Source organism: Sciurus vulgaris (assembly GCF_902686455.1).
Source record: "Sciurus vulgaris genome assembly, chromosome: 4".
Classification (NCBI taxonomy): Eukaryota; Metazoa; Chordata; class Mammalia; order Rodentia; family Sciuridae; genus Sciurus; species Sciurus vulgaris.
Window position 1 is genome coordinate 63,892,022 of NC_136464.1, and position 15,802 is coordinate 63,907,823.

General features: G+C 40.0%; 1 pseudogene across 1 annotated transcript; it reads left to right on the forward strand.

Annotated features, from left to right (window-relative positions):
- Positions 1-12,517: 12,517 nt before the first annotated feature.
- Positions 12,518-13,604, forward strand: LOC306658712 (heterogeneous nuclear ribonucleoprotein A1-like; annotated as a pseudogene). The gene has a single exon. The product of its transcript is annotated as a heterogeneous nuclear ribonucleoprotein A1-like (transcript).
- Positions 13,605-15,802: the final 2,198 nt, after the last annotated feature.

A 15,802-nucleotide genomic window follows, 5' to 3' on the forward strand; every position in this document is an offset into this window, starting at 1 on the left:
GAAAGAAACATAATGCAATGTGAAATGAAAGTGAGATTTTTTTCTGATACTGAGAAACAAACTGTAATAAAAAATTTGAAGATGAAACCAAAAGCACATTAAGAGGAAGAGATACATTGTGAATACAGGTAATTAATAAACTTGTGGTTTTGGAAATGCCACTAATAAGGAAAATCAAATCACATGGATACATTGGAAAAATATTTAAATTTCCTGTTAATTTACAGGAAAAATTGGCATTCATGAAACTAACGTATAACAGAATATGACACTACAGTGAGGACGTTGATGACAACTGGTTAATGAGAATTGTTAATCCAAAAAGTATTTAAGGTAGCACTGCAGAAAAAACATTTTTACAATGCCCACATATTTTACAGCTTGTGAGGCAAGTTGAGAGAGGTTTTCCAAATTAAATATCTTTCCTAAAAATATGCATGATATTACAAAGTATGACTTATGAAGCTAAAACTTTGTAAATTATTATAAATAATAAAACTGCAGGGCTGGGGATGTTTCTCAGAGGTAGAGCACTCCCTTAGCATGTAAGAAGTCCTGGTTTCCATCCCCAGTACCACAAAAGCAAAACAAAACAAATCACCCATATCTCAATCAACAACGCTAGATGAAAGATTGACTTCTCTATTTACACTATAAATACTATATGACAAAGCTATAGTCATACCAACAGTATAAAGTCAAAGTATGTAGGAAAAAATTAAGGCAATTTTTTTCACTTAAAGAAATATTTTCAGGGGTCCGTGGGTTCACACCCGGCTTTTCTCCAGCCTCAGTCGCTGCGCAGCCGCCGTGGTCCAGCTGGGCGCCGCTCTTCGCCCCCGAGGTCCCCTGTACCCTATCTCAACTCCCAGCCCCGCCACCGCAATCCAGTCAACTCTCTGGTATTCCCATGGGTCCCCTGAGACTGACGAGGAGTTTGGTGCTCGCTGGGTGGCATACTTCAACAAACCAGATATAGGTGACTGGGAATTCGTAAAGGGATGAATACTTGTGTTGGCTACGATCTGGTTCTAGAACCCCAAATCATTGACGCTGCTTTGTGAGCATGCAGGTGGTTAAATGATTTTGCTAGTGCTGTTCGTATCCTAGAGGTTGTTAAGGACAAAGCAGAACCTTATAAGGAAATCTACCTCTATGTCATCCTTAGACCAACTTTAAATGAACTGGGAATCTCCACTCCAGAGGAACTGGGCCTTGACAAAGTGTAAATTCCCATGGATGGTCTTCCCAAGGATTTATTCATATTGCTGCTTGATTATAAACAGTTACCTGGAAATGCTGATGATAACATATTACCTTATTTGAACAAGTTTTCCTTTATTGAATACCAAACCATGTGATGGTAACTTGGACTTTAATAAAAGGGAAATGAATTTGAACTGAAAAAAATTTTTGCAGTTGCAGTTGAACTTGATATCTTCATTTATTTTTTTATATGGTGCTGAGAATCGAAACTAGTGCTTCACACGGGCAAGGCAAGTGCTCTACCACGGAGCCACAAACCCAGCCCCACTTTTTTCTCATTCTAAATTTGTCTTTGCCCTGAACCTAATTTTGTTTTCATAATTTTATACATTTTAAATTAAAGCGAACTCTTTCCCAATGGTAAAACCACCAGTCTCCATATATATGGATCTGTCACCATTGATTCTCATGATGGTGACTACCCTGGTTTTTGTCTTTCCTCCTCTTTCTCTACTCCATTTCTAAGAGATACCCATTGTGCCCTCGCAGGCTCTGGGGCTGAGGCTCTGCTTCAGTCGTACTTCCTCCTTTGGTACTCTCAGGCTGATTTAAAAACCATCTATGTGGCCAGGCATGATGGCACAAGCCTGTAATCCCAGCAACATGGTATGCTGAGCAATTTAACAAGGCCCTAAGCAATGTATTGAGACCTTGTCTCAAAAAGGTCTGGGGATGTAGCTCAGCAGGAGAGCAGCCTGGGTTCAATCCTCAGCACTGTTAAAAAAAAAAAAAAAAAAATCTATATGCCAGTGGCACCCAGACTTGTGACCCAGGCCTTTCTTTTCTCTGGTTTGTTTGCATGTTTGGGTACCTGGCATGTCAAATGGAACATGTTTAAAACAGAACTTTTCACATTCACTAAAGCAAATAAATAAGCAAAAGCTATTCCTTCATTTATCACTGTAGGAAATGGTACCAGCAACCACTCAATTGCTAATATCAAGACCATCAGTTGTCATCCTTGATTATTTTGTCTGCCACACTCCTCAATTCCAATCCATTACCAGGTCCTTTTTTTTTTTTTTCTTTTTTTTTTTTTTTTAATTTTTTTTAAATTTTGAGACAGGGTCTAGCTAAACTGCTTAGGGCCTTACTATGTTGCTGAGGCTGGCTTTGAACTTGTGATCCTTCTACCTCATCCTCCTGAGCTGCTGGGATTTCAGGTCTGCACCACCAGCTACCAGGTCCTCTTGACTCTTCTTTCAAACTTATTTTTGAAGCCACCTACTTCTTTCCATCTCTGCTACTAATATTCTAGGCCAAGCCATCATTACCTTTTTGCTGAATACCTGCAGTTACCCAACTGGACTCCCTGCTGTTCACCATCAATTCTTCACAACCATAAGGCCACTGAGGTTAGTTAATGAACTTTCTTTAAGCTGGGTGCAGGGATGTTGGCCTGCAACCCCAGCTATTTGGGATGCTGAGGCAGGAAAATCTCAAGTTTTGGGTTACCTTAGGGCAAGTTGGTGAGACACTGTCTCAAAATAGATAATTTAAGGGGCTGGGGTTGTGGCTCAGTGGTAGAGTGCTTGCCTGGCATGTGTGAGGCACTGAGTTCGATTCTCAGCACCATGTACAAATAAATAAAATAAAGGTCCATTGACAACTATAAAAATATTTAAAAACATAGATAATTTAAAAAATGGCTGGAGATGTAGCTCATTGGCGGAGCACTTGCCTAGCATGCATGAGGCCCTGGGTTCAACCCCTCATACTGCAAAACAAAACTTAATTTGCTTAATATTCCTCCTTAACAAGGCCCCTGTGATGCTAAGAATAACATGCAGATCTTTACTTTGGCCTACAAGGTCCTAGGTGGTTTGGCCTCTGTTTGCCTTTCCAAAGCCATCTTTGACTACATTCCTCATTAAATACACTCTGGTCCTGCCAGCCTTTCTGCTCCTTGATTTGTTGCACTTTTTGAGTCCCTGTAGAGACTGCCTGGGTGTTCTTTTTGCCTGGAATGCTCCTCCTCATGACTATCTCCTTTTGGTCATTTGGTTCTTAGCTTTCTCCCTAGAGAGTCCTTCCTAATCAGTTATTTGAGTGGTCTTCCATGGGGTGCCACAACTTCTAGGAGATGTTTGGTAAATGTTCAGGAAAACTTTTGCTCATTATAGTGATTGGAGATACTACTGGCGTTTAGTAACAGTGGGAGAGGCGGCCAGGGATGGCTAACTGTCAGCAATAGAGAGTAGAGGATTCTCAGGGAATCCCAGTGAAGGATGGTCCTACACACTATACATCTTTGAAAGTCCCACTGGATAGTCATGTACCTATACCAAGAACCCACCCCATTGAGCCATAGAAATCTAATGGCAAAGTATTTTTTGCCTAGTTTAATAGCTGCTAAAATTTCTGAAGATGCAATTATCATGTAAACTGTTTTGTTTGAATCATTACTCAGAGTCATTCCCTATTTAGGTAAACCATATCATCAAGAGCAAAGCTACTGCTGGTATTTGTGTGGCTTGTAACACTCCTATAATGAGTGGACAACTAAGGCTGTTGTGTTTATGGTGACTCAATGTATGGAAGCAAGCATCTAAATGGCTTATTACGTCTTCAGATATAGCCATGCCCAATCATGTACATATTGGAATGCATCTTTCATTATGAATATGTTCTCCTATTTCTTCCTTTTTTTATAGCTAGGAATATGTGTATAATGATACAGATGCATGTATTTATGTGTATATACAAGCATATATTTAAACTGTATGTGTAGATAAGTTGTTAAGAACTTAATTTTAGTATCCTAAATGGTGTTACAAAATATTCGTTGTGCATATAGGCTGTTGGCTCTGGTAGTGTTGAAAACTACTGAGTAAAGAGTATCGTAGTGGTTACCAGGAGCTGGTGGGGACAGGCAGAGAAGGACTGTAAAGATGTTGGTCAAAGAATACAAAATTTCACTTGGAGGAATAAAATCAAGATTTTTTTATTGTACAATCTGGTGATTATATTTAATAATTGTATTCTTTTTTGGGGGATAAGAGGGGTTAAATTCAGGGTTGTTAAACCAATGAGTCACATTCCCAGACTTCTATACTTTGAGACAAGGGGTTTCTAATTTGCTTAGGTCCTCAGTAAATTGCAGAGGCTGGCCTCAAACTTGTGATCCTCCTGCCTCAGCCTCCCAAGTTGCTGGGATTACAGGTGTGTGCTACCATGCCTGGCTGCATTGTTTTCTTGAAAATTGCTGGAAGTAGATTTTAAGTGTTCTTACCACAAACAATAAGTATGTGAATAAGGCATATGCTAATTAACTCAATTTAACCATCCCACAAAGTATACATATTTCAAAGCATCATGTTGTACAAGATAAACATGCAATTTTTATCAATTAAAATATTTTAACTTAAACATTTTTGTCATGGGTAGTGGCTGTTGGATCTGATAGGGTGGAAGACGACTGAGTTTATTGAAAGTAACTACTTTGTTTCTCTTAAACATATCACCTTGTTTTATTTTCACCAGAGCAATGATTATGAACAGTTTCTTGTTAATTAATTAATCAGTTTGGCCATTCTCTGCTTCCCTGCACTAGAATGCCAACTCTGTGAGGGACCTTGTCTGTCTAATTTAATGTCTTACCTTCAATGCCTTGAATGGTCTCTGGCACAAAGTTGGCCTCCATCTGTGTTAATCAACTGGACAGATGTAAGGATGGATGAATGAATGGGCAAAGAGGATGGGGATAGTGTCTGTTTCCTCTTCAGTTCCTCAGATTGAATTGGAGATCTTCTGTATGAAAAGGTGAAGCCTTTTGGCAGAGATCCTGGGAGATTCTGGGTACATACAGAGCTGTTTGGGGGCTTAGAAAAGAGGATGTGGCACAAAATTGGTGAGAACACCCCCATCCCTACTGTATTTATCCCAGGGCTTCTCTGATACTCTGAGGACTGGTGGCTTTCATGGCTTCCAGAAAGGCTTGGCAGGACTTCCTTTGTGGTTTCATGAGAAGCCAATGAAGTGGGCAAGTGGGAACAGGAGGGGGAGCTGATGGAGCACCATGTGGTGCCTAGAACGAGCATCTGGGTTGTAGGCACATGTGAGGCTCCTCTTTGGGGCTTTCTAGAAACCAGTGTTGGGGAAGGTCAGTGCTGCATGAGCAGATAGAGACTGAAGGGCATTATCTGAGTCATGATCATGTGGACATCCAAATTAGCTTGAACTCTTTTTGACTTTATAAGCTGATGGGGTAAGCCAGGTACAGATTACATGCACATGACCTCATGTTAAATTATCCAGATCTTTGACATAATCTGTAAACACATAAGAAACAGTATTGAGCCACATGATAGTTGTGTTGTCTATTTCACCTGTCCTTAATTTGGAACCACTAACTATAGTTGTGATTATCAAGGACTCTCTGCTGAGGATCCAGTAGGAGGTAAATTCCAGCCTTGGCTTCACTCTTCAAACCTCATGTCCTAGCGTGGACTTCTGCCTGGAGAAGTGCTTATTCTTAATTGATATGTAAATACTGTCTGCTCAACAAGGTTTGGGACTGTGGTCTACCTATAAGGGACAACTTTTATTGGCACAGAATATTTGCATGAGTTAATGAAGTCTCTGTCTTAGATCTTCTAAGAGTTTTTCCTTTTTTTTTGTTTGTATTACCTTGGGGCCTCTGCAATGATGTCTTTAGGCATGTCCAAGGCCCAAATAACTGAGCCACCAGCACTTGCAAAGAGAGCTGGTATAGTATAGTGCTACCTGCATGGATTTCAGAGGCAGATCACTGAGTCCAAATGCCAGCTCTGCTACTTATCCACTGTGTGATCTTGGGCAACTAATTTAATCTTTCTGTGCCTCAATTTCCCTATCGGAAAATAGGGATGATGAAAATAATACTCCCGTATTAGGAATGTTAGACTTAAAAGGTATTAATATATGTAAAAGGTAGTATCTGACATTTAGTGAATCCCATATAAGGGTTGTTAAGATCTTTCCTTTTCCTTCTTCTCTTCCCTCCTCCTTTTCTGCTCCACCCCCCATCTTTACTAGTAGTGGGGATTGAACCCAGGGGCACTCTACCACTGAACTACATCCCCAACCCTTTTTATTTGAGTCTTTTTTTGGGGGGTGGGTACCAGGGATTGAACTTAGGGGCACTTGACCACTGAGCCACATCCCCAGCCCTATTTCATTTAGAGACAGGGTCTCATTGAGTTGCTTAGCACCTCAATTTTGCTGAGGCTGGCTTTGAACTAGTAATCCTCCTGCCTCAGCCTCCCCAGCTGCTGGGATTACAGGTATATGCTGCCACGGCCAGCTTTATTTGAGTTTTGAAGTCTTACACTGAATTGCCTAGGATGGCCTTGAACTGGTGATCCTCCTGCCTTAGCCTCCTGAATCGCTATCACAGACATGCACAATACAAATATTGTACAAATACAGCTCCAAGACCCACCCTCTTTTTAATATTGCCTCACAGTTGAGCTATTTGCAACAAGTGGAGCTTCCCCAGATGATCCCCGTTACTGCAATTGAGCTCAGCTATCAGGGGCTCTAAAACACGGTGACCTTGCTAAGGCATGACTGCTAACCCTGCTGACATCAGCCTGGCCAAAGGACGAGACACAGAGGAAGCTGTGACAAGGCCTGGTCTCTAGTTGGCCTAAGCAGCTCTCAGCGGGGTCTTCCATCTCTGAAAGCTTTGAGAGTGTCGCCCCTTCCCTCAATAATCTGTGGAAGCTCTGAAGAATCTTTGGGATTATACAAAAAGATTGCCTAAGGGGAAAGGGGTGATTACCAAACTTCAGAAAGGTTGAGGGAGAAGAAAATGATATGTTTGGAACAGAGTGAAGGATTTGTGGGGATCCAGTGTGGCATGGCTACAACCATCTTGGTCATAACTGCTATTTTGCCTTCCTAGTGACCCTGGCATGTGACCCAAGTCCTAGAGGACAAAGTTGTGAAAACACTCAGCTGTGCATGTTGTGCGAGCCACTGACACTTGGACAGTGTCTGACATTAGACATCAATGTTTTTTGAGAAAGGCCAGGAACATTTTGGTTGGCCGTGGGCCACATTTACCTATCTTAGCTTATAAACCCTTTCCTGCTGCCATGGAGTGTGGAGATTCTCCTGGATTGAATGCAGGAGTGATCTACCTTTGAATTATATCCCTGATCCTTTGTATTTTGAGACAGGGTCTTCCTAAGTTGTCTAGGGTGACCCTCTAACCTGAAATCTCCCTGCCTCAGCCTTCCAGGTAGCTGGGCTTACAGGTGTGTGCCACCATGCTGGACTGATCCTCCTGTCCTGCTGCCACTTAAGATGCACTTCTGTCTTTAAGTCCCTTGTAAATTGCACTCCACAATCTTGGATCCTTCTGCCTCTTACTTTGGTCTCTTGGCCCCTTTTGCCTTTGTTGACCAGTTGTAATACACCAAGACTTGATTTTTCTGAAACAGGTTTTTCCCCCCAAACAGTTTTATTTATGTCAGTAGTGGAAGCAGTGATCGTGTTTACTAAGGACTAATTGTGCTAAAAGAAATGATTGTGGAAAACAAACGCCTAAAGAAAATTATGTCAGTCAACTTGTCAGTGTTTCTGTGTTCAACTGTGTGCTAGCTTGGTGCTCTTGGTAAGCTTCCCTTCCTTTTTCATGTCATGGCATGTAGAGAAAAAGATCATATTGAAGGGACTCTGGTATCAACTGGCAAAGCAGACCTGGTCTGAAGGAGCGATGCAAGGGCTCTTGCCCAGACCTGCTACCTGTCGTGAGATCTGAGAGATTTCACTCACCTCATTCACCCATAACCCTTTAATGGCCTATCTGTTAGGAAGTTCTTAAAAGAGTAGAGATCAGTAGGGTCCAGGTAACTGAAAACAGTTTCCTAAAGGCCAAGGTGCATGGGTTGGAGGGACGGTATTGATGGGAAAAATTCCAGCAGGGGAAATGACAAGAACCAAGGTAGACAGGAGGAGGTGAATGCAAGGTCTGGTAGAGAGAGTTGATGTTGAAATGTAGTGAGATTTACCCAGATCAGACCCGGAAGAGAGAAAGCCTAGAAAACTACCATACTCAGGCTCAGAGACATTTTTATGAAGTCTGTCTTGGAGAGGGTGAAGAAAGAGACACTCCTGTACAGGGTCAGTGCGATGTAAATGCTTTAACCTCTTCAAGGGAAATTTGGCAGTATCTAGTAAAATTAAAAACACACATTTTCTTAAGCCCAAATTCTACTTTAAGGAATTTATTTTATAGATAAGGGTATGTACAAGGTGATTCCCTGTGCCATTTTTATAATAGCAAAGATTGGAAACAAAATTTAGAAACAACTTCTGAGTATTCACTAATAACAGGCCTATTAAATAAATCATGGTACATCCATGTAGTGGACTATGGTTATAGTAAAAGAAAGAAAGACAGCTCTATGTACTCCACAGTTTTGAAAATAAAAGTGTAAAAAGCAAGGTACAGAATATAATGTTTAGAATGCTCTTGTAATTCAAAAAGCAAGAAAAAGGAGGTGTGTATTTAAGTATTTAAAAATTATATATAAAAACTGATAACATTGGTCAGAAAACTATTTGCTAAGGGATAGGAGTGGGAGGGAAACTTTTTATATCCTATCTTCTCTTTTCCTTCTTCCAAACATTATAACTCATATGAATTCATTAGGTATTTACAAATTAACAAAAAAAGTTAAGCTCTCAGGGCACTTAAGAGAAAAAAAAATAGCCTCTGTGATGCTCAGTACTTTAGGATGCAGGATATTTTTTAAGAGAAAGAATTATATTAGTTCATTTCTTTTGAAGTAGGCTTTGCTGATGCTGCCTATTTTTTGCAGTGCTGGGAGTTGAACCCAAGGCCTTGTGTACACTAGGCAAGTGTTCTCCCACTGAGCTATGTTCCCAGACCTGTTTTTTCCACCTTTATTCATCTTTTGGATTCTTGTTTTCATATTAAATATCACAGCAATGATCACTTGGTTCCACTTAAAAATCTTTTAACATTATCTGCACTTAATTAACCATCTCAAAACATTTGATTATGCTTATTTTATACGGATTGAAATGAATTGTACCAGTCTGAAACCCTGTTCTGAAACACATTATATATGGCAATTATGATTATTCACATAATTTAATTCTGCCATTCCGTGTGGATACTCAATAAAGATTAAGCCATAATGCTGCCCCCCCTGCATATTAGTAAATATTCACCTCGATGGTGAAACTTTAGTCGATTCATTGTTTTTCTCCCTGAAAAAGAAATTAAAAATTGCCAAATGCATATTTTCCGTAGTTCCAAGTCAATGTCCAACCACACCCTGTCTGGACATAAAAATGCAACCTCAAATTTGAGTTTGTTATTGGTAAGTACTTCCAGACACTGGTAAGCAACTCCTTTCTGTTCCCTCATCCCCACCCCAACAAAAGAGAGGAAACATAAAATAGGCAAGTTTTCCATGATTTGTATAAAGTTCAAGTACCTTAAATCAATAATTGGTTCAATAAAGCAAATGTTCTTCAAGTGATATCCTTTGTCAAAATACAATCTAATCGCTTACAACAAAGAAAAATAAAAATTTCTCTAAGGTAGTATGATACTTCCATGGGAGGGTCCTGGTTAAATTCCAACACAAAAGATTGCTAGACACAGCTTGCATTCTTGTAATAAATATTGCCTGAAATATTTAAGCTTCTTTCTGTGCCGTGTAATTTCATATTAAAAATAGTAGTTCTTGTTATGGTTGTATATGTATTTCAACAGATTGGTACATTTGCGGTAATTGCTCATTGCTGCCCACCCAGACTGCAAAAATTGAGGTTCCTAAAGCAGCAGCAGATCACTGTCTCCACAACCTGCTGCTAATTGGAAAGAAAAACAGGCAGTCAACAGGGGAAAGGGGACAAGATGGGCCATCTCTCCTTTCTACCAAAGGCTAGACATAGCTGAGGCTTTTGGTAAGACAATAGGGATTTTTCATTGTCCTTAAGATAACTTTTAAAAATCACTTAATTCATAGGTGTAAGTAGTACTAAGCAATCAGAAAGCCAATAAGACATCAGAGAAAGCCAGCATAGATTTTCTTTTTTCTTTTTCTTTTTTTTTTCTGGCTTCTTTGTCCACTATCAACCACAATACAGTTTTTCAATGTCCAATTTTAGCCCATTATAGTCAGTCTAAGAAGACCATCACAGAACATGCTCTTATAGAGCTCATTTAGCATCATGAAAAATTACCCTGGCATGTGCTGAGGATCATTTCCCAGTTTTTGGCACCAAAGACCCTATTCCCAACTATACCTCCCACTTCCCACCAGGCATCACGCACAAATGCTCCCTGCACCGGAGACACAGTGGGGACCAGTGAACGTTCGCAGTTCCCATGCAATCCCTAAATACGTCCTCTAGGTGTCTTCAGCGGCCAGCGTTCGCTGAGATTTCCCGGCCCTGCTGCTAGCCGGCAGCAGATGAGTTTGTCAGAACGGAGTTTTGCAATAGCTGCTTTTGAGCGTTGTGGTAATCTAGAATGAAGTGGGGCCGTATATATTTGTAAACACTTAAAAAATATTCACATCCAGCTTAGGTAAAATCCTGATCTCGTATTTGTATGATGTGACTACTCAGGAAACTTTTTCCTAATGTAAATGGTTGAGGTTAATTGTTTTTTAAAAAAAAAATTCCTCAGGAGAAAGCACAACTTTTGAGGGATTTGGGGAGAGAAAATATGTGGTTACTGAAGAATGTGAATCTAATCTTATGGAAATGACAGTGGCCATAAAAGACAGAGTCCCAGGAAACTTTGCAGTAGGCTTGGGTTCTCAGTCTACGAACCTGAACTATAATCTCTTTACCTTTGTTATTACAGATTTGGGATTGGAAGAATTCTAAAAAGATATGGAGTGGGAGGATTGTGTTGTGGAAAGGGGGGCATGGAGACTTTTCACTGATGAATCTGGGTGGAGTCAGTGAGGATTAGACTAGAGAACTTGTGTTTCTGTCCAGAAGATCTACTGAGTCTACCTATAAGACTCCTCTTGACCCTGTTATAAGTTACTGATAACCCAGAAGAAGTGCATCATCTAAAAATGTAATTTCACTGTCAATATCATTTTTTGTGTATGTGTTACTGGGGATTGAACCCAGGGTGCTCTACCACTGAACTACATTGCCACTTCTTTATATTTTTTATATTTATTTTTTATTTTGAGATAGGGTCTTGCTAATTTGTGGAGACTGGCCTGGAACTTTCAATCCTCCTGTCTCAACCTCTTGAGTTGCTGAAATTACAGGTGTGAACCACTGGGCCTAGCTCACTTCCAATATTTTAAGATTTACTTTCAAGTAACTAAGCAAAGCAATTTCAATTATATATATATGTGTATATAAATTTATTATGATTATGATTATGATTATTGGTACTGAATTGAACCCAGGGGCAATTTACCACTGAGCTGCATCCCAGCCCTTCTATTTTTTCCCCCCACATTTTAAAAATTTGGTGCATTACCTTTTTATTTTTTATTTTGAGACAGGGTCTTACCAAGTTACTGAGGCTGGGCTGGAATTTGCAATCCTCCTGCCTCAGCCTCTTCAGTCACCAGAATTACTGGTGGGAGCCACTGTACCCTGGCTATTCTTTTGTTCTTAGAGCTACAAAATGGCAAAGCCTTTCTTTTTTAAAGCTTTCCATTTGGAAATAGTTTCAAACTTACAAAAAAGTTGGAAAAGTAACCAGGTGTGGTGACCCAAGCCTGTAATCCCAGAGGTTTGGGAGGCTGAGACAGGAGGATGGAGAGTTCAAAGCCAGCCTCAGCAACAGGGAGGTGCTAAGTAATTCAGAGAGACCCTGTCTCTAAATAAAATACAAAATAGGGCTGGAGATATGGCTCAGTGCTCAAGTGCCCCAAGTACCCGAAAGTTCAATCCCTGGCACCAAAAAAAAAAAAAAAAAAAAAAAAAAAAAAAAAATGTTGAAAAGTAGAAGATTCTATGCCTTTTATCCAGATTGGCTTATAAACATCACTCTATTTACTTTGCCATTTGTATTCTTTGGTCCATAGGTCCTTCAGACCCCCCATTCTTCCTGAATAGGGAAAGTCACAAACACAATGGCCTCTTACCTCTAAACTCTTTAGTATGTATTTCCTAAGAGTGACTACAATACAGTTATTTAATTCTTAAATGTACATTGGTGTGGGATACTTTCCTTAGCTTACTCCTTTCTGCCTGTGGACTCTGTTGAGAAAGCATCATTAAAGTCTCTCTTTCTACTGCCATCATGTCTAAAGCAGAGTCCCCTAAACAGCCTGAACAGCTGCAGCTGCGGAAGCTATTTATTGGAGGGCTGAGCTTTGAAACAATTGATGAGCATCTGAGGAGCCATTTGGAGCAATGGGGAACACTCACGGACTGTGTGGTAATGAGAGACCCAAAACCAAATGCTCCAGGGGCTTTGGGTTTGTCACTTATGCCACTATGAAGGACGTGGATGCAGTCACGAATGCAAGACCACGCAAGGTGGGTGGAAGAGCTGTGGAAACAGAGAGCTGTCTCAAGATTCTCAAAGACCAGGGCCCATTTAACTGTGAAAAAGATCTTTGTTGGTGGCATTAAAGAAGACATTGAAGAATATCACCTATGAGACTATTTTGAATAGTACGGGAAAATTGAAGTTATTCAAATCATGACTGACAGAGGCAGTGGAAAGGAGAGGGGCTTTGCTTTCATAACTTTTGTTGACCATGACTCTGTGGGATAAGATTGTCATTCAGAAATACCATACTGTGAATGACCACAACTGTGGAGTGAGGAAAGCCCTGTCAAAGCAAGAGAAGGCTAGTGCTTCATCTATTCAAAGAAGTCAAAGTGGTTCAGGAAACTTTGGTGGTGGTCGTGGAGGTGGTTTTGGTGGAAATGACAATTTTGGTCGTGGAGGAATCTTCAGTGGTCGTGGTGGCTTTGGTGGCAGCTGTGGTGATGGTGGATATGGTGGCAGCAGGGGTGGCTACAATGGATTTGGTAATGGTGGAAGCAATTTTAGAGGTGGTGGAATCTACCATGATTCCATGATTCCATGATTACGACAGTCTTCAAATTTTGGACCCATGAAGGCTGGAAACTTTGGAGGCAGTAGCTCTGGACCTTACGGTGGTGAAGGCCTATACTTTGCCAAACCACAAAACCAAGGTGGCTATGGTAGTTCCAGCAGCAGCAATAGCTATGGCAGTGGCAGAAGGTTTTAATGCTGCTGGGGAGGAATCTGCTACTACAGGCTTATCAGCTCAATTTAAAAAAAAACAAAACAAAACAGAAACTTCTGTCCAAATTCATTGCTAAAAGGAACATCCTTGTGAGGACAACCTTTACCTGAGTCACTTCATTCTCACTGCCATGCAGTTGGTTTTTAGCTGCTCTGCAACTCTGTAATTATTCAATTTTGTAAGTTTTTTAATGAACTGTTTACATTGTTTTTTTAAAAGTACACTTATGTAAAATACTTTTTATCTCACATACTCCATATTCTGATTTTATAGGTAATCTAGTAATGTCCTTTCTAGTATTTTTTACTCTCCAGTGGATCCCATCTAAAGTTAGGTATTGCATTTAATTGATTTAGTAGTCAGGACTCTTGGGAGGTTTTTTTTATTTATTTTTATTGTAAACAAATGGGAAACAGCTTGTTTCTGTTTGTACATGAAGTAAAGGCATACCATTTGTGTAATCAAACATTTACATAGGGTAATGGTGTTTGATTCATTGTTATTTTTTCCTCCCCCCACCCCTCCCACCCCTCTTTTCCCTCTACACAGCCCCTCCTTCCTCCATTCTTGCCCCCCTCCCATCCCCCATGTGTCATCATCTGCTTATCAGTGAGATCATTCGTCCTTTGGTTTTTTGAGATTGGCTTATCTCACTTAGCATGATATTCTCCAATTTCATCCATTTGCCTGCAAATGCCATAATTTTATTATTCTTTATAGCTGAGTAATATTCCATTGTATATATATACCACAGTTTCTTTATCCATTCATCAATTGAAGGACATGTAGGTTGGTTCCACAATCTGGCTATGGTGAATTGAGCATCTATGAACATTGATGTGGCTGTATCTCTGTAGTATGCTTATTTTAAGTCCTTTGGGTATAGGCCAAGGAATGGGATAGGTGGATCAAATGGTGGTTCCATTTCAAGTTTTCTGAGGAATCTCCACACTGCTTTCCAGAGTGGCTGCACTAATTTGCCTCTTGGGAGTTTTTAATCTGAGCCAAATCTAATAAACTTTCTTTATTTTTTATGATACTGATTTTTTTTTTCTAGTATTGGGGATTGAACCTATGGGTACTCTATCACTGAACTACATCCCCAGCCCTTTTTTTATGTTTTATTTTGGACAGGGTCTTGCTAAATTACTGAGAATCTCCCTAAATTGCCCAGGTTTGTCTTGATCCTCCTGCCTCAGTCTTCCAAATGGCTGGGATTACAGGTGTGTGTTACTGTACCTGGCTTATGATACTAACATTTTAAAAGGAATATAGTTTGTTCCTCCTTTTGTAAATACAACATTTTTCATTTTGTACTTATCTAATGTTTCCTGGTGATAGACTGAGGTTATGGAATTTTTTTGTTTGTGTTTTTGGTACCAGAAATTGAACCCAGGGATACCTAACCACTGAACCACATCCTTAGCCCTTTAAAAAATATTTTTTTAAAATTTGGAGACAGGGTCTTACTAAGTTGCTTAGGGCCTCACCAAGTTGCTGAGACTGGCTTTGAACTTGTGATCCTCCTGAGTTGCTGGGATTACAGGTATGTACCATCACGTCTGGATGATTCTTGGCTAGATCGCTGCATAGGTGATGTGTTCTCTCAGGGCACCACATCTGGAGGCCCATGGTGTCCCTTTATCTTTCATTAGTGATTTTCATTTTGACAGTCTGGTCAAGGCTCTCTTACTGTATAATTACTTCTCTCACACAACTATTATTATGCAAATATCCTGCATATTATAAAATTTCTCCCAAGTTTTAATATTCATTGAGGATATTTTTTCTGGTTCAATTTTAACCATGGTAGCTCTGACATGATAATTGAATAAGTATAGCACTTCCTCCATATATATTATTTAGCTCTCTGTAAGCAAAATTTCTGATGAGCATCATCATCATCATCATTTATCTATTTTTATATATTTGCTTATAAATTTCTTATTTTTTAAATAGTTCATACTTCATGATTGGTGTAGGACATTTGAAATTCATTTTGGTCCAGATATGGCAAGAGCAACTGATTTAAGCTGGCCCTGTGTTCTTGTAACATGATCTTCTTATTGTTTTGATAATTTTCTTATTTTCTGGCGTAATCAGATATTCCAGTAGCTCTACAAAGACAAATAGCCAGGTGCCTGGCACTGTTCAAGATAGGGTGGGATTTTAGCTTCTTGTCCTAAGTGTCTCGGTGTCTTTCAACATGCTCTCTGTTATGACACGGGTCAGAAGGGAGAGGAGACTGAGACCAGAAGAAAACCAGGAACTCGTGGTGGGGAAGGACTTGCACTTGAAACTTG